This window comes from Microcebus murinus, chromosome X (assembly GCF_040939455.1).
Source record: "Microcebus murinus isolate Inina chromosome X, M.murinus_Inina_mat1.0, whole genome shotgun sequence".
In the NCBI taxonomy this organism is placed as follows: Eukaryota; Metazoa; Chordata; class Mammalia; order Primates; family Cheirogaleidae; genus Microcebus; species Microcebus murinus.
Window position 1 is genome coordinate 14801373 of NC_134136.1, and position 21421 is coordinate 14822793.

The window sequence follows — 21421 nt, forward strand, 5'->3', positions numbered from 1 at the left end:
CATCTTTGCCATCTTTAAGGGGAAAACTACATGAAGTCACTATTTCAATAACTTGATGTGTATATTAATAAAAGTAATTCAGTCTATTGTTATAGTTTTTTGATTGAAAAATAAAGGTAGGCCATCTAAAAACTTCATCGTCTTGCTAAGTTAAAAATGAAAGTTATGACATTAGCTTTAAAAGCAAAAATGGATTATATTTCACTAATGTAATGGTGAAAAGGGAAACCCTGTTGTACTTTTTCTTTTTTTATATTACATATTCTTGAATTTTTCATTATGTTGCTTTTGAAATTTGGTACATTTCCTCTCATTTACTTTATTGTACACAGATAACACACAGTAGCAAATTCTGAAAGATGTGATTGATATAAACCTAACAAATCTGAGCCAATTGTCAGAGTCACAGAATAGAAACTTGAAGTACTAAATGGAACAATCCAAAGGAAATTTTTAAAATACAGATTCTAGCTGAAGAATTCAACTATAAGAAAATTGTATTTATATAATGTTTAGTATCTTTGAAGACTAGTGAGATTTCTGTAATAATTTTAACTCTTTACAAAGTTAAAGCTCATTGTAAAGATACTTTCGGTCTGCTAGTAGAAGGAAATACCAAGAGAAAAAATTTATTTCTTTGATGGGCAATTGGTGATTTCTCTCTTGTTTTATTAATTTGTAAACTTGGAATATGGTAAGCTGAATAACAGCTTAACCTCAGAATTTTCAGTAGCCAGTATTTCTGATAAGCTGAGATGAAACTTGTATTAAGAACCTTCAGTTGGTGATACTATGTTCTACAGATAAATTTAAATGAGAAATTTAGCTTCTTCTTAGTTTAGAAATTCATTCAAAGCTAAAGATATATATGTATATATACATACATTTTGTGTGTATATACACATATGTATACAGTTTGTCAGGTTATATACAGAATTTCTATTAATGATTTTAAAAGTGGACAAGCAATAGGAGATTGAAGTTTTCATCTGTTTTGATTAAAATTTTATATATCAAAATGTTTAAAGTAAGAGTCACATGCTAACTGATCTAGTTGGCTGCTGTTACACCTTAAAAATTGAGTTTACACAGACACACAATTACCTATTTATATGGTGCTCATTTGTTATTCTCAAAGATAATGCATGACTATGATGTAGTGAAACAGATTCTACCAGCTACCCTGTTCTGCTACTTTTTAGTCAAACCTGGGTTTGTTCTTAGTATTCATTAATAAGAATCATAAAGTATTTTGTATAAGGCCTAAATCACAGAATTAAGGATGAGGAGTGGATTAGCTGACATTCTTTACTAATATACATTGTTTAAGCTTTCTTTAACTAAACATAAAATCTTGGAAGTAGTTTGCTGCTAATATATACATATATTGTATAAAAAGGTATATTTTGGTTTTGTTAAAACCCTTGTTGACTTTTCTACAGTGGACATTTTTTAAACTTGATTTAATAAAAATATTAATTTTGGAAGTGGAGTTTTGTAAAAGCCTTTTTCAATCAAACAGTAATGACTTTATGTATAGTTGTAACAATCTCAAAAAAAGCCATACATCTTAACATATGCTTTTTGTTCTGTCATTTTAAAAGAGTGATGTTTACTATGTGCTTGAACATTTTCTCTGCAGTTACAAGAGTAAGAATATCTGTATAATGAACTCTTTTTAAAGAGACTTTTGACCATAGTTTTTTCTAATTTAAAGCAATAACTTTAGTAATTTCTTTCAAAGTTTAATATGTCCAGTATGTTAAATTAAAGCCATTCTGGGATTTGAGAACTTTAAAGGAAAATTGTAGTAAAGATCATCTTGATGAAATTGTGTTTTGAAGTTTTGTGGAAATTGAGTTAAATACTAAGTTTTGTGTGTCTCACATATAAGCTTTTTTATAAGGAAAATTACTTGCTTTTATCTGGGAACTCCTCATTATAGAAATGATTGTTTAAAATCTCTCCTTTTGTCAGTCCATTGGGGATAGGGATAGGCTATAGAGATTTAATTTATGGAAATTAAATTTATGGGAAAAAGTTCTTATTTTTAATATTGCTTGTAGCTAAGTCAGGATAAAGGTTGGAAACTCTTGATACTCTGATACCTAAATTTCACAATACCACTTATGAAAGCTGTTTCAGCAAATTACAGTTTATGTTGTTAAACAGAGTCTTATTTGAAATGTATTGCTTTATTTTTTGATTAAAAGTGGTTTTCTCCTAAAAAAAAAAAAAAAAGCCAGAATAATGGCCAGCAAACATATAAAAAAATGTTCAACATCTCTAATCATTAGAGAAATGCAAATCAAAACCACAATGAGGTATCACCTAACCCCAGTGATATTGGCCTCTATCAAAAATTTCGAAAAAAAAACAAATCTTGGGGAGGATGTGGAGAGACAGGAACACTCTTACACTGCTGGTGGGACTGCGAATTAGTGCAATCTCTATTCTTCAATCACAGAGGAGAACTGCAGCACATTACCAAGCTGAAGCCCTGGAGCCTCTTTGATGTACTTGTGGGAAAGTACGGCTGGCCCCATGAAGATGCTGCACAGTTTACAGATTTCCTGATTCCGATGTTAGAAATGGTTCTAGAAAAACAAGCGTCAGCTGGTGAATGCCTTCGGCATCCTTGGTTGAATTCTTAGCATACTCTACCAATATAGCATTCTGAGCTAGCAAATGTTCCCAGTACATTGGACCTAAACAGTGACTCTCATTCTTTATCAGTATTACAAGTGAGCTGACTTCATCCTCAGACCTTTATTTTGCTTTGAGGTACTGTTGTTTGACATTTTGCTTTTTGTGCACTGTGATCCTAGGGAAGGGCAGTCTTTTGTCTTCAGCTAAGTAGTTTACTGACCATTTTCTTCTGTAAACAATAACATGTCTCTAAGCATTGTTTCTTGTGTTGTGTGACATTCAAATATCATTTTTTGAATGAAAAATACTTTCCCGTTTGTGTTTTGGCAGGTTTTGTAACTATTTATGAAGAAATATTTTAGCTGAGTACTATATAATTTACAATCTTAAGAAATTATCAAGTTGGAACCAGGAAATAGCAAGGAAATGTACAATTTTATCTTTTGGCAAAGGGACATCATTTCTGTATTATAGTGTATGTAAATGCACCCTGTAAATGTTAATTTCCATTAAATATGAGATAGGGACTCAAATTTCAGAAAAGCTACCAAGTCTTGAGTGCTTTGTAGCCTATGTTGCATGTAGCAGACTTTAACTGCTCCAAGGAATTGTGCAAACTTTTCATTCCATAACAGTCCTTTTACATTGCATTTTAAACAAAGTGGCTCTGGGTTATAAGATGTCATTCCCTATATGGCACTTTTAAAGAAGAAAAGACATGATTTTCATTCTAAAATATGTATTATAATTAAGCAGTCCCATTCGTATTTTTGCGTATTTTTAAAAGTAATTTTAAAGAAAAAGTTATTTCCCTTTAAAAATGTGATGGCCCGGTACCATGTGGTGTTGCTTCCTCCGAGTGCTGTAAGTTAAACTCTAAGTAGATTAAATTGGACAAGAGAAACATGTTCAATGTGTGGCATGAAAAAAATTATATATATATTTTTTTGGAAAAGCATGATTGTGTTTGTCTAAAACACAAGGTATGGTATATAGTTTGCAATGCAGTGGGCAGAATACTCCTTAGCTCCAAGGTAACAGTGACCACATTCATTCCATAGGCAGCTTTATGTGTGGCTACGACAGAGTTTTTACTAAGCTTTTGCATTGTCTTTCCATGAATTGAAGTTGACAAAATGATTTTCCCTTTGCAGGTTGTACACAGTTTTGTTTATACATTTCCTTAAAATTGTAGAATCCAGGACACAAACTATAGTAGGCAATATAATTTTAGAATGTAATATATAGAGGTATATTTAGCCTCTTTTAGAAGTCAGTGGATTGAATGTTTTTTTATTTTAAATTTTACATTCATTAAGGTGCCTGGTTTTTTACTTTGTCCATTAACATTTATCCATATGCCTTTGCAATAACTAGATTGTGAAAAGCTAACAAGTGTTGTAACAATAATCTATTGTTTGAGGTGCTCACAGTTGTCTTAAAAATTAAAGTGTTTTGGGTTTTTTTTTCCAGAAAAAATAATTTGGAGATACCTCAAAGAGCTAAAAATAGAAATAACATTCGATCCAACAATAACACTATTAGGCATCTACCCAAAAGAGCATAAGAGATTCTATAATAAAGACATCTGCACCTGAATGTTTATGGCAGTGTAATTCACTGTTGCAAGGATGTGGAAACAACCCAAGTGCCCATCGATTCATGAGTGGATTATTAAAATTTGGTATATGTATAGAATGGAATATTACTCAATTATAAGAAATGACAGTGATCTAGCACCTCTTATATTTTCCTGGATTGACCTTGAGCCCATTATCCAAAGCGAGGTATCACAAGATCAGAAAAATGGGCTCCACTTCTACTTGCCATCAAATTGGTACTGACTGATTAACACTATGGTGCTCACATGATAGTAATATTCTCCAGGGATTAGGAGGTTTGGAGGGGGGAAACTCACAACTAAAGGATACGGTGAGCATTGTAGAGGGGAAGGGCATGCCTCTAACCCTCGCTAGGGAGAGGCAAAGACATAAAATGTAATGAAAATGTTTGTACCCTCATAATATGCTGAAATAAAAAAATAAGATAATAATAAAGTTAATGTTAATTAGGAAAAAAGAATATATGACTTAGATACAAATAGAAGTGACACACATCTTTTGAGAATACATTTATTACAGAACCATGGCATATTTGTAATTGATTACTTGCATAAACAGTGAGGAATAGCCCCATTTTTATTGGTATTGTTGTTGTTTTGTTCTACTTCAATTATTTTTTTTTCCAGATAATCACATACTCTGTACTAGATACTGTATACTAAGCACTTTCTATATACTATTTCATTTAATACTCACAACAACCCTGTGGGGCATTATCCTACTTTTACAGATGAGAATACTGAGATGTTAAATTAACTTGCTCACAGTCATTCAGGTAGTAACTCTCAGAAGCTGGATTTGAGTCCAAGTCTGGTTGATTACAAAGCTGGAGGTCTTAACTCCACATCTTGCTACAGGGAATTTTAAAATATCTATATCTATATCTATCTCTCTCTATATATATATATAGTTATATACTTCCTAATAAAAGAAATATTAAGGCCTCCCTTCAAGGAAGTTGTTTGAATTTAACCTATTGTACGTACTTACAAATTCATAAAAATTTTATTGCCAGGAGAGGCATTCTGATCATGTCCAACACCCCTGTTTTACATATAAGTAATGTTAGAGGCTTTCTGCCAGTGCCTAGCAGCCTGGTCCATAACACATAGTGTTCACTCAACAAATATATATTGAATTGAAAAGTATTGAATTAACTAGAAATTCATATTATGTTGTCACAGTAGACTGCAGTGGTCCTCAAACTATGGCCCGCAGGCCACAGGTGGCCTGGCGAGGACATTTATCCAGCCTGCTGGGTGTTTTTGGCACTGCTGCTTGTCCTGCTTTGCAGCCAACTTGTCCCCAGCCCACAGTGCACATGTGTGGAATGTGCGCCACCGCACTCTCCAATGGCCCTTCAATGGTCTGATGGACAGTGAACTTGCCCCCTGTTTAAAAAGTTTGAGGACCCCTACGTGTGAGAACAGGGCAGTTATAGAAAGGGCTTTTTCTTTTTTGTCAGTCAAGTAGCATTTACTGAATATATACAGTGGAGACAGAATGTTACAAATCATTTTAGAATTTTCAACAATAATTTTCTTGGCATAACATATTTTTCCATGAGAATAAATGACATGTCTCTTCTGTAATTAAATAGCTCTGATACATGTGACTGGTGTATGTTTATATTGAGTTATAAATGGTGTTTTTTGTTTTGAAAACATCATTTTAGAAAGGGCTATTATTGTATGGAATGGGGTATAAGCAGGAAAAGTCACAAAAGTCTCAGCCTTATAAAGTGGCCACAAGAGAGCCATCCAGAGCTTAAGTTACTAGGGAGACAATTAAAAATGTGTTTTATTTACTAAAAAAAGATTGCTTTAGGAATTACGCATAAGTTTAGTAAAAACAAATTTAATCTTTAAGAAAACCTCTAATATTACACTAGTACATCTAGATGTACTAGATGTACATCTAGTACATCAATTACCTTATAATAGACGCTTTTGGAGGTATCCGTCTTACCACAGCTTTTAAAAAAATATCTTATTCTATTGTGCCTTTTATTTCATTCTTCCACAGAAAGTATTTCTTCATTCATTCATTTATTAAATTATTTATGGAAATCTGAAACCATGAAATGCATTAATTGATGAATGGAGGGTTTACATAAAAAAATTTTATTAATTCTAATGATATTTAAATGCATAAATCCATAGTGGGCAAGTAGGAGATAGAACATTGGCATTATCTTCATGTATAATTACTACTGATCTCAAAGGAAAATCACTTAAATGAGTTAAGGGAGTTAAGATCTTCCGAAAAATGATAATAAACAATATGTTTATTCTATTGGGGCACATTTTAGATCATTGTTGAAAGATATCACTACCATTCAAATGCTCTCCAAACAGACACATAGGCATAGGTATTTCATTTGATTCTGATACGACATGATAAGCCCATAAAACTAAGAAAGCCATATTTACTATGTGTGCACATTCCAACTGAAAACTGAAAAATATTGGCATTTGAAAAAAGAAAAAAACTAATAGATCTGCAGTAATGTAGAATCTAATAAGTCAGTTGTCATCCTCATATTTCACCCCTTTCATGCTGTGACATTCCATTTAAAAACAAGAGTGCTCTTAATCTTCTAAGAAACAAACATAGAACATTCTCAGAGAACTGTACTAAAATTCAGTATTCTAATTAAGTGTCTGGTCTCTGTCACTAACATATAACCTTTAGCAAGGTGTTTAATCTCTTTGGACTTTTGTTTACTTATATGCAAAATGGGGATTATACTAGATGGTTGCTGTGATCCTTTTGAAGTTATAGTATTAAATGCTTCAATGACTGTTGTAAAGAAACTGAATTCTCTGCTTTTTCTCTTTTTTCCCTAGTGCTTTCCAAGCCTCCCATGCAAGAATCAAGAATTTCTATTTTGCTGCTGAGTGCTCAGATGAGATGAATTAGTAAGTGATTTCTATTCATTCTTTTTTTAATGTATTTATTTTTATTCATATTTTTCAGCATATTATGGGGGTACAAATGTTAAGGTTACATATATTGCCCTTGCCCCCTCTTATCCTCGAGTCAGAGCTTCAAGCGTGGCCATCCCCCAGTTGGTGCGAATCACACTCATTATGTATATATATACCCATCCCCACCTCTCCCCTCTCATCTGCCTGACACCCAATAAATGTGATTCCTATATGTCCACTTAGGTGTTGATCCTTCAATACCAATTTGCTGGTGAGTACATGTGGTGCTTATTTTTCCATTCTTGGGAAACTTCACTTAGTAGAATGCATTCCAGCTCTATCCAGGAAAATACAAGAGGTACTACATCACCATTGTTTCTTATAGCTGAATAGTACTCCATGGTATACATATACCACATTTTATTAATCCACTCATGTACTGATGGGCACTTGGGTTGTTTCCACAACTTTGCAATTGTGAATTGTGCTGCTATAAACATTCGAGTGCAGGTGTCTTTTTCATAGAGTGACTTTTGTTCTTTTGGGTAGATGCCCAGTAATGGGATTGCTGGATCAAATGGTAGATCTACTTGTATCGCTTTAAGGTATCTCCATATTACTTTCCACAGAGGTTGAACTAGTTTGCAGTCCCACGAGAAATGTAGAAGTGATTCTATCTCTCCACATTCATGCCAACATTTATTGTTTGGGGACTTGTTAATAAAGGCCATTCTCACTGGAAATAAGTGATATCTCATTGTGGTTTTGATTTGCATTTCCCTGATTATTAGAGATGTTGAGCATTTTTTTGTATGTTTGTTGGCCATTATTCTGTCTTCTTTTGAAAAGTTTCTGTTCATGTCCTTTGCCCATTTTTGATAGGGTTGACTTTTCCTTGCTGATTTTCCTGAGTCATAATATATTCTAGTTATCAGCCCTTTATCGGATGTGGAGCATGCGAAAATGTTCTCCCATTCTGTGGGTTGCCTGTTTGCTCTCTTGATAGTTTCTTTGGCTGTGTAGAAGCTTTTTAGTTTGATCAGGTCCCATTTATTTATTTTTGTTGATGCTGTGATTGCCTTTGGGGTCTTCTTCATATATTCTTTGCCTAGGCCAATGTCTAGAAGAGTATTTCCAATGTTTTCCTCTAGAATTCTAATAGTTTCACTCCTAAGGTTCAAGTCTGTTACCCAGCAGTGAGTTGATTTTTGTGAGAGGTGAAAGGTGTGGGTCCTGTTTCAGTCTTCTACATGTGGCTATCCAGTTTTCCCAGCACCATTTATTGAATAAGAATTCTTTTCCCCCGTGTATTTTTTGTCTGCTTTGTCAAAGATTAGATGGCTATATGAGGATAGTTTTATATCTAAGTTCTCTGTTCTATTCCACTGGTCAATGTCCCTGTTCTTGTGCCAATCACAAGCTGTTTTAATTACTATAGCCCTGTAGTATAGTTTGAAGTCTGGTAAATTGATACTTCCTATTTTTTTTATTACCTAGGATTTCTTTTGTTATACAGGGTCTTCTCTGGTTCCATACAAAGCATAAAATTATTTTTTCTATATCTGTGAAAAATGATGATGGTATTTTAATAGGGATTGCATTGACTCTGTAGATCACTTTGGGTAGTATAGACATTTTAACAATGTTGATTCTGCTGACCCATGAGCATGGTATGGCCTTCCACCTGTTTATATCCTCTGCTATTTCCTTCGTTCTTCAATGTTTCATAGTTCTCTCTGTAGAGGTCTTTTACCTACTTAAATATATTCCTAGGTACTTTATTTTCTTTGTTGCTATTTTGAAGGGAATGGAGTCTTTTATTTGGTTCTCACTTTGACTGTTGTTGGCATATATGAATGCCTCTGATTTGTTTGTATTGATTTCGTATCCTGAGACTTTACTGAATTCATTTATCAATTCAAGGAATCTCTTGGTTGAATCCTTGGGGTTTTCTAGGTGTAATATCATATGATTAGCAAAGAGTGAAAGTTTGATCTCTTCTGCTCCCAAAGAGGAACATCATCCCTCTATTAATTCATTGATAGAACATGTATTTATTGAGCCTTAATTATGTGTCAAGTACCATACTAGATCCAGAGAAAACAATGGCTTGTGTTTTTAACAAAGTAAAATGATTTTATTTCAATCCTAATAGAGCTTAGTGTAGTTGGGTAGAGCTGTATTAACTGAAGGAAGGCCAGTGTGGAATTTAGAGTAGAAAGAAAGGAATAACATGGTGTAAGATGAGGCCGCAGAGGTAGGTATCATCCAATCCTTGAAGTCCTCATAAGCTGTCTAGTTAAGGACTTTTGTCTATTTCAAGAGCCAAGGTAAGCAGCTAAAAGCTTTTCAGAAGGAGGTAACTGGATCAGGTAGATAAGAGATTGGAAGAGGGAGCAAAGAGTATGTGAATAGGTAAAAATGCTTACTTGGGCCAGAATGGTGGGAGTGAAAAAGTAAACAAGTGGATGTATTCAAGATATCTTTTAAAGGTAAAACTAACACACTTGGTAGTAGGAATTGAGGGGAAGGAAAGTTAAAGGATGATTTCTAAGTGTCTGGCATGTATAACCAGTTGGATTTCATTGTTATTTTCAATGAGATAGGAAATACTGTAAGAAAACAAGGTTTGGGGGACAAGATTGTGAGTTTGGTCTGTGTACATGTGGAGTTTGAAGTACCTTTGAGACATCAAAAAGGCAGCTCCTCTGACTCGGGAGCTAAGAGTAAAAGGACCAAGCTGGAAATAATCTGCGAGTCATCTGCGTTGATATAGTATCTGAAGCCATAGACATAGGTGAGAACGGCTAAGAAAGTGGTTCTCAAACTTCAGCATACATCAGAATCAACTGGAGGGCTTATTAAAACACAGATTGTGGGGTCCATGCCCAAAGTTTCTGATTCAATAGGTCTAGTGTGGGGCCTGAGAATCCACCTAACAAGCCCCTTGGCAATGATGACGATGGTGGTCCCAGGACTCTGAGAACCACTGGCTTGGGGAAAGAGCTTAAGAGTAAAAACAGGACCCTAAAGAATTCCAACACTAAATGGCTGAGTATAGTCTACAAAGTAGATGGAAAAAAAGCCCAGAAATTTAGGCAGAATTGCAATGATACCACAGCACCAGTATTTGACCAGTATTTGATATACTCCTGGGATCCTGCAGCAGAGATCTATATGTACAGCCAACATGCAATGCAGTACTTTGTCCTTAAGGAAGCAGAGCTGTTGCACTTTCTAAATTAGGGGTTGTTTTTACACCTACAACTTATTTGCATATAAGGTGTCAGCCCTAGTGGTGGTGATATATGTAAATATCTGTAAGCTTAAGTGCCCATGTCCTTCAAATATATATTTTTGCCTTATTACTATATAAAAAATGAATAGGTATAAATTCTGCTTTCAAGTTAGATGGAGTAATAGGTATAGACCTACCACCCCACTTAAAATAACTAAAAAATTAAACAAAATATATGAAACAATGATTTTCAAGACATTGGACATCAACCAACAATGGACAGTAATCCCAGAAATTCCTGAAATAAAAGAGTTGAACCATTTTTCCTACTTTGAGAGAGTTTCCAGGCCACAGGACAGGGAAGAGCAACCAGGTCAAGCCTGTCAAAAGTCCTTGAGTTGAGGAAACAGAGTCAAGAGTTAGGGGAGACCAAAGGAGATAGACTTTATAGAGAAGAATACCAGAGAGGAGAGGACTTCACAAAGAGAGAATTCAGTAGACGTGCAGAGGTTTCCCTCCATAAAAAATATATTACTGTAGTCTGTTAACAAACGATTATATCCTAAATTAAGACAATCGTATTGGAGATAAAGTGAACATGGATGTAAAAGGTATATTCCACAGGATTTGGTCACAGAAAGGATCATAACTACCGTTTTTTTTTCCCTATAGAGAATTTACACAAGATTACATGGTCCTGATATCTAACACATTCAAAAAGGTTGGTGTTAATGGCATCTAGTCTTGCAAAATAATTTTCAAGTCTCATCACAATGGGAAAAGAAAAACTAGGGAAGCTTAGCTCAAAATCTTGCAACATTGCATATGCTTCCTACATAAAGAATAGTTCTGCTTTTCTTTTTGAATTTTCTTACATATTATTTTAAATGAAGATTTTAAAATTTGGTATTTCACCACAGTAACAAGCACAGTTCATTTGTTCAGAAGCACACAAACCAAGTTCTTTTTTGGTACAATATAAAACAAGAGATTTGAGAAAGTGCCTTTCAATAAGTTAGACATTTTCTCTTACTATTAGAAGATCCGTTCTTCTACATCTACATTCTCCTCCCTTGAAAAGTACTTTCAGGCCGGGCGCTGTGGCTCACGCCTGTAATCCTAGCTCTTGGGAGGCCGAGGCGGGCGGATTGCTCAAGGTCAGGAGTTCAAAACCAGCCTGAGCAAGAGCGAGACCCCGTCTCTACTATAAATAGAAAGAAATTAATTGGCCAACTGATATATATATAAAAAATTAGCCGGGCATGGTGGCGCATGCCTGTAGTCCCAGCTACCCGGGAGGCTGAGGCAGAAGGATCACTGGAGCCCAGGAGTTTGAGGTTGCTGTGAGCTAGGCTGACGCCACGGCACTCACTCTAGCCTGGGCAACAAAGCGAGACTCTGTCTCAAAAAAAAAAAAAAAAAAGAAAAAAAGAAAAGTACTTTCAAAGAACTGTTATCTTGCTTTCTGAAGTTGATTGAATAGGCATATTAGTTAACTAATTTTGCAGCAGGATATTTTCATAATTGAAGAATATTCAGTATATTATAAATGAAAACTGTGACCTACCATGTACAATACACTTTCTTACCAAAATTTAAGAACTCTTTATTAAATTATTGCTTAATTCGTGGAAAAGAATTGATATGGCTAACAGACCAACTTATTTTGATGGTATTTTTTGGCTTTACTTTCCCATACATGTAAACAAGTGAAGAGGTTGTAAAGTGAATCAGTATCTGTATTGAAAATCCTCAAGAATGAAAGACATTCTGTTCTGCAGTTATGCTTACTATTGGAACCACCTTTTCCCCAAAATGATAATTTTATAAAGAGCAATAACTGAAGTGTTTATAGACGACTGGTTCCTTTTCCTTACTTCTTTCCTTCTTTCCTTTCCTATTCTGACAGGAGTTATCCAAAAATTAAAGTGATTTTTAGTTCCACATTGAATTTTTGATAAAATAAAAATTTAATTTTTTAATAAAAAATAAATGTCTCAAAGTATTACGTTAAAGAGAGATTAGGATAAAGCCAATGAAGTGAAATGTTAAGGGAAGGTGACCCTAGGGGAAAGGTAGAGGGGAATTCATTGAACTAATCTTATTTATTCAGGTAACTCTCAGCAGAGCACACTGCCTGCGTCCCTATTTGCCAGCCTAGAGCGCCAGCGCCGGCTGAGACCCGCATGCCCCGACCCCCCGCCCCTCCCTCTTCTCCTTTCTTCTCCCTCTTGGCCCGGTCCCCGATTCCGCCCCCACCCTCGCCCCCACAGGACGCGTCCTTGGTGACACTGCGTTGCCTTATCAAGACCTCCTCAGTGACCTCACAGAGTGGATCCCCGCTGGTCGCTGGCGCCCGGATGTGGACCGCAGGGGCAGGCGGCAGAGGCAGGCGGCAGGGGCAGGCTGCCTGTAGCAAGAGCAGCGGCGTCTCCAGACGGCAGCGTCTCCGGGCAGCGGCAGTGCGGCCTCCCGGCAGCGCGGCCTGTGAGCAGCGGAGTCTCCAGCTCTGGACGGCGCGGCGGCGGTGGCCGTGAGCCGCGGGTGTCCTGCAGCCCATCAGGTGTAGTGGAGCGCCCGACGCCCCCCTTCCTCAGTTCCCCTTTCAGCCCTTTCCACCTCCCTTGACGCCCCCCTCAACCCCAGAGCTGGCCTTCAGCCCTCCCATCTGCCGACCCACCTGCTCGCCGCTCCTCCCACCCTGGGGTCTCTGCCGCTGCCCTCCACCAGGCCTCAGGCCCTGCTCCCAGGATTGGCCACCACGTATTGCGGACTATGGCCCTAAAGCGAATCCACAAGGAGCTCCTTGACCTCACCCGCGACCCCCCGGCCCAGTGCTCGGCAGGGCCGTTGGGAGACGATATGCTCCACTGGCAGGCGACCATAATGGGGCCCAAAGACAGCCCCTACCAAGGAGGGGTCTTCTTCCTGACCATCCAGTTTCCATCTGATTACCCCTTCAAACCGCCCAAGGTCGCATTCACCACCCGAATTTACCACCCGAACATTAACAGAAATGGAAGCATCTGTCTGGACATCCTTAGATCGAAGTGGTCACCAGCACTAACTGTCTCCAAAGTGTTGTTATCCATCTGTTCCATGTTGTGCGACCCCAACCCAGATGATCCTTTGGTTCCGGAGATTGCGAAGATCTACAGAAAGGATAGGAGAAAGTACGACAGAATAGCTAGAGAATGGACTCAGAAATATGCCATGTGACTTCAAAATAAATAGTACCATCACCTTAATGATAAACATAAGGTGGCAGTTCAATTAATTGGTTGTCTTTAGATTACTTTGTCAAGCAACGTCTCCCCAATCCTTCTGTGCATACATTGTACACCTTCCATTAGCAGGGTGTGTGTGGAGGGGGTGGGGAAGTGGGGGTACGTGGGGTTGGTGGGTGGGGTCTATGGATAGTGTGGGGAGATGGGGGAGCGTGAGACAAAGCTCAGTTTTTTTAAAAGAGAATTTTAGAGACTTTTATTTTGTCACAATATTTTAGTCTCTTTATTAATTTATATGAAGGTGGCTGATAAATCACTCATTATATCTCCTTTTGTATAAATCCATAACTGAGAAAAATTATACTCAGGAAATTCTAAGTCTATAGGAAGCAGGAAAAAAAAAATTATGATTGGGATGGGTATCTGCAGCATGTGGCCTGAAAAGACAAACCATTTCAGTTAGTATTTCTTTAGGATTCTGTGTGCCCCTCCTTGATCTGGAGGGTCTAACTAATTCTATCCCTTGGAACCGGCCCTTATAATCTCACACACCCCTTCTTCTGCCATAGTCCCTGGACCTAGAGGGAGGATATTTGAACAAGGCCTTGGCTTATTCCATGGTTCTAGGTCCCAGAGATTGGTAAACTTGGTGTTTACTTAAAATCTGTCAGGCTCTGGAAAACAAAAGAATTAGCAATGTTTTAAATAGAGTCTTTTTGTGAAAATGTAGTTCCTTCTCATGAGGTTGAGTTAGACCAGTTTTAATCTAGTTTTGACTAAAAGATTTCTTTATTGATTTATGATTAGAAAACAGCAAGAACAAGAGGGTGGAGATTTTAGGATGAGAAAGAGAGCAGTTCCACCAAACAGGAAAATTTCTAATGTGAAGTCTTTTAAACTGACCACAGGGAAAGCTGGGTGAAGATTACATATCTGTGAAGCACCTGTGTTTTCAGATGTTTTGATTTTGAGCAACAATAATCTTTTTTTTTTAATTTATTTATTTTTTTTTTTTTGAGACAGCGTCTCACTTTGTTGCCCAGGCTAGAGTGAGTGCCGTGGCGTCAGCCTAGCTCACAGCAACCTCAAACTCCTGGGCTCAAGCAATTCTGCTGCCTCAGCCTCCCGAGTAGCTGGGACTACAGGCATGTGCCACCATGCCCGGCTCATTTTTTCTATATATATTAGTTGGCCAATTAATTTCTTTCTATTTATAGTAGAGACGGGTCTCGCTCTTGCTCAAGCTGGTTTTGAACTCCTGACCTCAAGCAATCCTCCCGCCTCGGCCTCCCAGAAAGCTAGGATTACTGGCGTGAGCCACCGCGCCTGGCCTATAGCAACAATAATCTTAACCCATATCCTCTACTTAGAGGTCCAGGTTTAACTGACCAAAAGTGAAATGGATTAGTTGTTACAAAATAAAATGTGTTTTGTGCCCAGCTTTCTACACCTTCCACTCCTTCAGTCTCTACCATTTTGCCTTCTTGGCCTCTCTCCCACCCTCTGGGTTAAGTTATGTGTGGTTTCTCTGGATGTACCTACTAGCTCTAATTTCGCTTATGTTTTCTAAAGAACCATTTAAGATCTGAGATTTTATCCAGTTTGCATGCCTGTAAATTAGCCTGTCACAGTTTGGTGGAGGTTGGCAGAATGACAGAGACTCCTGGGTTAGAGAAAAAGTCCTTTTCATTAATCATGGCACAGCAGTCAGCATGAGCTTCACTGACATCAATTCTCTTTGCCCCTCAAGTCCCAAAGGGGACATGTGGAGCACACCAGGTAGGTGCTGCACACACAGTGGGTTTGGGTCACCCCTGAGCAAACCTAAGTTTAGGAACTCCCAAATTCTTTGTCCCAGAGAGAGACATTGTTATTAACCTGGTCAGTAGACAAATCTACTCTCTTCCCTGGATGGGCATCTATCTTCCAAAGCTGTTCATTGTACAAACATGTCTCAATAAAGCTGTTTTTTTTTAAAAAAAATGATAGTATATTAAATATGAAACTGAACTTTTAATAATTTCCTTTTATTCACTTAAACACAATCTTTACATTGATATTTAGTTATTATTTGCATTCTTACAAGGAATATCAACGTATTAAAGATTAGTATATCTGTAAGAAAATTTACTTTTTTAAATTAAAAAGAGATCTTTAAAATGATAGTCTAGGACAAATGCTGTCACAAGATGTGTAGAAACACCATGGAGGATCACACCCTAGCAGTTTTTACTGCTTGTGTCTATGTGGTCATACAGATAAAAATTACTTTTATGAAAATACATATATGGAAAAGCCCAATTCATTGATTAGAGCTTGAACATTCAGGGATGACCAATCAGTGTAATAAGCAGATTACTACTATCATTACATTTAAAACATGCTATAATAATTGTGTTATCTAATTTTATAATCATAGACTAAAGATAATAATTTTTAAAGTTTTAATTTTCTAAAAGTAAGTTTATTCCTTAATATTTCAAAAAAGATAACAATAATAACTGTTCAACGGGGAAAATGTATGCTTAGTTTCTTACTGTTTTCATGCACATTTAAAATAATTTATTTGGATGCTGAAGATGTTATTGACATTACATTTTCAATAAGTGTCAGATTTTCTCCTATCTGGAGCACAGAAGAGACAAAATAGAAAATTCTATTTCAACTTAAGTACACTAACTTATCGATTACATTAATTTCTCACTTGACTTAAGAAAAATTTTAGTTTCTAAATGAGATTTTCTCTTTTGGAAATATAAAAGTTAATTTTAATATCTTACTCTTTTCAATGGGCAATGTAAGGATTGTAATTTTGTAAAGATATGAAAATATCAATTGAGATTTGTAAAATCTTTATTAAAACAACCAGAAACTGTATGAAAACCTTGAATTCTATGTCAATTTTGCTTCTAAAACAAAATTTCCTTTTCCCCATACATACAAATGCAATGTTGTCTAATAGGATTTTCTGCAATGATGGAAACACCCTATATCTACACTATCCAATACAGTAGCCTCTAGCCACACGTGGCAATTGATCACTTGAAAGAGTGGAAGGAAGAATTCTGTTTTTACTTAGCTTTCACTAAAAACTTTCTTTATTGCATGATTTGCAAACTAAACACTTTTTAACCTTTGTCTTTTAGTTTCTTCATGCTGCCAAGAGATTTTTACAAAATATTTACGTTATGATATGTCACTGCAAAAAATGAATAAAATTTACATCCATGTCACTAAAGATCATTGATTTAATAGAGAGCTATGCTATGAATATGCTTAATATTTGTAGAGGGTTGAAATATTGCCATGTAAGAAATTCTGATAAAGAAATTCAATATTATGGTTTGTTCCCAAGAAGCTAACAGAAATTTTTATTGTAGAGATTATGTATATAGGTCATCAATAATTATAACCAGAATTTTCAGAATAAAATGATCTCACACTGTTATGATTTTTTTTCTGTTGTGGTCCAATTCACAGTTACTAATTATATCATCTTTATTATTCTGCTTCAAATACCATATTTTCAACATCAAATTCAATTCCACATAATATAGTAAATATTTGGGGCAAAACAATAAAATTAAATAAGATATTTTGAAACAGTCAAAATGTCCATATTAGGATGGCAATTCTATTTCTGGTTAAGACATTTGATTTTCTTTTTTATTCATAATGATCACTTCCATCTTGGTCCGTTAGTTCCTATTCACCACTTCCCCAGCTTCAGTGCAATCAATTATGAAATGTTAAAATTTGTACTTGGATTAGGGGAAGGAAGGATGGTCTCATTCTGTTAGTAGTTTCAGAAGTAGAATAACTGAGCTGATTTAAAGAAAAGGTTCTATCCTAGTTATCAAATCATGGTTTGGGTGTGGCAAAGTCCTAACATGTAACCAAAATGTTTGTACCCCCATAATATATATCCTGAAATAATAAAAATAAAAAAATAAAATAAAGATATAGCTATCTCCTGGTAAAAATTGCTAACAGGTATTCTCTGAATGAAAATATTCGATGTAAAATTGAGTACTATCAGCTTACTAAGTGTTTGGCATGATTTTTAATATCATGATTTATGTGTATCAGCAGTAAGAAATTATGACTGAGTCTTGCCTCTATAGATACTGTCAGAGCAGTGCTAATTCAACTTGAAAGTCAGGCCATAAATGTGGATGATTGATATATATTAGTGTTTATCTTTCTAACATTGGTGATATGGAAAGCTTAGAAAATATCCAACTATCAATGATGCAGCTTTCTTTCATCTCATGATTAGAGAAAATGTTATATAATTTATACTGGCCTTAAATCATGATCTTTATTTGTTTTAATTCTGGTTTATATTATTACTATATTATAAATTTAAAATTTATCCCTAAAGAAAATTATTGTCTATGGAACTCATTGGCATTTGATGTCAAGGCTATATCCCTTTAAATTTTAAGATATCTCTAATCATAGCTAGAAGCCATATGCTATGGTGATAAGATTGTGGGTTCTGGAACTAAACTGCCTGGATTAAGATCACCACCACTTACTAGCCGTGTGAACTCAGACATGTTGTCTAACCTCCTGGGTCCGAGTGCAGTGGCTCATGCTTATATTCCTAACACCTTGGGAGGCTGAGGTGGGAGGATTGTTTGAGGCCAGGAGTTGGAGACAAGCCTGGGCAAGATAGTGAGACCTCGTCTCTGCAAGAAAAAAAAAAAAAAAGAGTTCCTAATACATAATTGCATTAATTCAATAAACATTTCAGTACCTATTATGTGATATTCACTCATCTGTTAAATGGGAATAACAATAGTTCCTACCACTTATAGTTGATATGAGTAGTCAATGAGAAAGTGCCTTGCATATCATAGTCCATCAATAATTATTGGCTGTTATTATTAACTCTTGCCCTTTTTCTCCTTGTTTTTTTTTTTTTTTTTTTTCTTGTCAGTTGGGTTGGACAGATGTTACAGTTAGCATATGGTTCCTCATTTGGAGATGCAGCTGCTAATGCAGGTAAGGACTTCAAAGTTCCAAAGATTTGTGCAATTTAAAAAATCCAGAAACATTATTTGATATAAGCTCATTATTAACACATCTTTCCATGCATGGCATCATCTAAAGTGTATCAGAAGCTTTACTGTAATGCATTTAATAAATACAAGACAATTACTTTTCAAATTATATATTCAAGAATTACTGAATTGCATCAAAAAAGTTTAATTTCTAAAATTGGTCTGAAACTGAGATATAAAAATAAATTATATCTTATATAATCTTTTGGAGAGGTTGTTGATTTATTAAATTAGGAAGCATGTGTACGTGTGCAATATCCTTTTATATGGTTATCACTTTGCTTCTTGTCTCTTTCACCACATACTTCAAACACAGACAGTTTTCTGGTTCTTTCATTAGATACTACACAATCTTAAATATAGTGGATCATACATCTGTCTGCTCTTTTGTAACTCTGCATACAATAATTTTGTTCTGTCTAGATGGAAAAGTCCTAATAAAAAGCAGGATTAGGTTAAATAAATTTATATAGGCCTTAGGATTCCTCAACACCCTTAAAAAAAATAAATATCACTTGATCACTTACACTGATAGAAGAATCATTTTAAAGTGATCTTGAGGCCAAAGAAATAAAAGTTCTTATTATGTAAAACATTCTCCAGTATTCATTATTATTGCCAATAATTTTAAAAAGCTTGCATGTAGGCTGATCTAGAAAGTAGTGGGAAAAAGACAGTAAAGGGGAAAAAAGTCTTATGCAGATATATTACATACAAAATTTTCTAGTTTGCATATTCATCAAAAAGCAAGTGTAAATAAATGATCAAATTCCAATATTTACTAGTAAAAAGTCACACTATAACTTTATTGCAAAATTGATTCGTACCCAGTTAAATAAATTAACAAAATTATTTAAAAGGGGCTATTCCTGATAGATAATTATTTACTGAAATATCCCACCAACACACAGAGGCACACACATACACAATATGAAGAGTGGGAAAGTGCAGCCTCTCCATACTACATTAGCCGTTATTTCCATAGTTGAGTTCAATTTCAAGTATCTTAAATTTGATAGTTGATTTGATGCCTCAGAAAGCACTATCTGTACATAGTTGTTTAGCAAAACCCTGGATGCGGCAGTAGCACTAGCCACATAACCAAAATTTCCAGACTACTTGAAAATAGTAGCCAGTCCTCACTAGGTAGGCCATTATGTGCTAGAAGGAAAGAAAGGGTTAAAAAATGATCCTCTTTTTTCCTATCATCTTCCCTTTAATCAATCTCAGAGGAAACATTTAAGTCTATCACAAAGTTTGCCAACCTACAAGTCAACCTTGGATAGACTCTTCAAACCCAAAGCCCTATCTTTTCTTACAGAATACAGACGTATAGGTGCTATGATTTATGCAAACTGCATTTTGTCCCTGAAGAGAGAGTTCCCTGTGATTTGGTGTAACAACTGCCATGAAGCAACTACCGTAAGTATGATCATCATTTCAACATTGTCAGCAGTGGCCAAATGTACAAAAGTCAAAATTTCCATTGTTTAAAAGCACATTCATGTCACAATGCAGTTTCTGTGTGAAAATCCTTAGTGTGAAATATGAATACCATTTTGAGAAAATAGAATAGTAGAATCCATAAAAGGAGGACAATAATTTACCTCCCCATCATTAGCTGATGTGATCAAAACTGACATGATAGGTGGATGTTTAACACATGCAGATTTTTCTTTCTTTGAACATTGAAAGGATATCAACATAAATTGGACTGAAGAAATATAATATCAAAAAATAAAATTTTTATTCACGTAATACTTTAACTTGTAAAATCATCTCAGAAGCTTATTTACATCTTCAAGTAAGTTTTTAAATTCCTCCATATTTTTAAAGGCTATAAAATACAGACTTTAGAAAAACTATAGTAAAATTCAAAACATCCACTAAGTAGTACTAGCATTTGATTCTAAAAGTTATCACTTTTCATATTTTTCTCTAGCTTCCATGATATGATCCTTGTATAAACAGAACCAAAGAAAGAGTGACTAAAGCAACAACATCACATTGAAAACTTCAGGCTAATGTTTACCCATTTCATGCTGTGTTATCAACTGGAAGATAAATTTAGGTTCTCACAAAACCCTTTTCCAACTTTTTGCCTTCTACTACTAGATATTTTCAGGAGAAAAGAAGTATCTTCAGTATTTCCCTATTTTTATGTTTTCGGGGGAGAAAATGGGAGGAAGTCCTTGTTTATTTGATTAGAACATATTCATAGAATGTTCCCACAAAATGTTCATAATCAGTTCTGTGAAAATTGTTATATATTAAACTACATTTGAAAAAAATAAACACAATTTTTAAAGACTTCTCAGAAATGCAAAATGGTATAGCCACTTTGGGAAATAGTCTGTTAGTGCCTCAAAGGGTTGCAGGTAGAGTTACAACATGACCCAGGAATTCTACTGAGGCACACAGTCAACAGAAATAAAAACATATGTCTATACAAATACTTAGACATGAATGCTCATAGCAGCATTATTCCTAAGAGCAAAAAAGTGGAAACAACCCAAATGTCTAATAACTAATGAATGGATAAACAAAATAAGACATATCCATACATTGGAATATTATTTGACCATAAAAATGAATGAAATACCAATACATGCTGTAGCATGGATGAACTTTGAAACCATTATGCTAAGTGAAAGAAACCAGACACAATATGCCACATTTTATATGA

The 21421-nt window shown here is 35.5% G+C and overlaps 1 pseudogene; it reads left to right on the forward strand.

The window, feature by feature from the left end:
* Positions 1-12762: 12762 nt before the first annotated feature.
* On the forward strand, positions 12763-13683 carry LOC105885272 (ubiquitin-conjugating enzyme E2 D2 pseudogene; annotated as a pseudogene).
* Positions 13684-21421: the final 7738 nt, after the last annotated feature.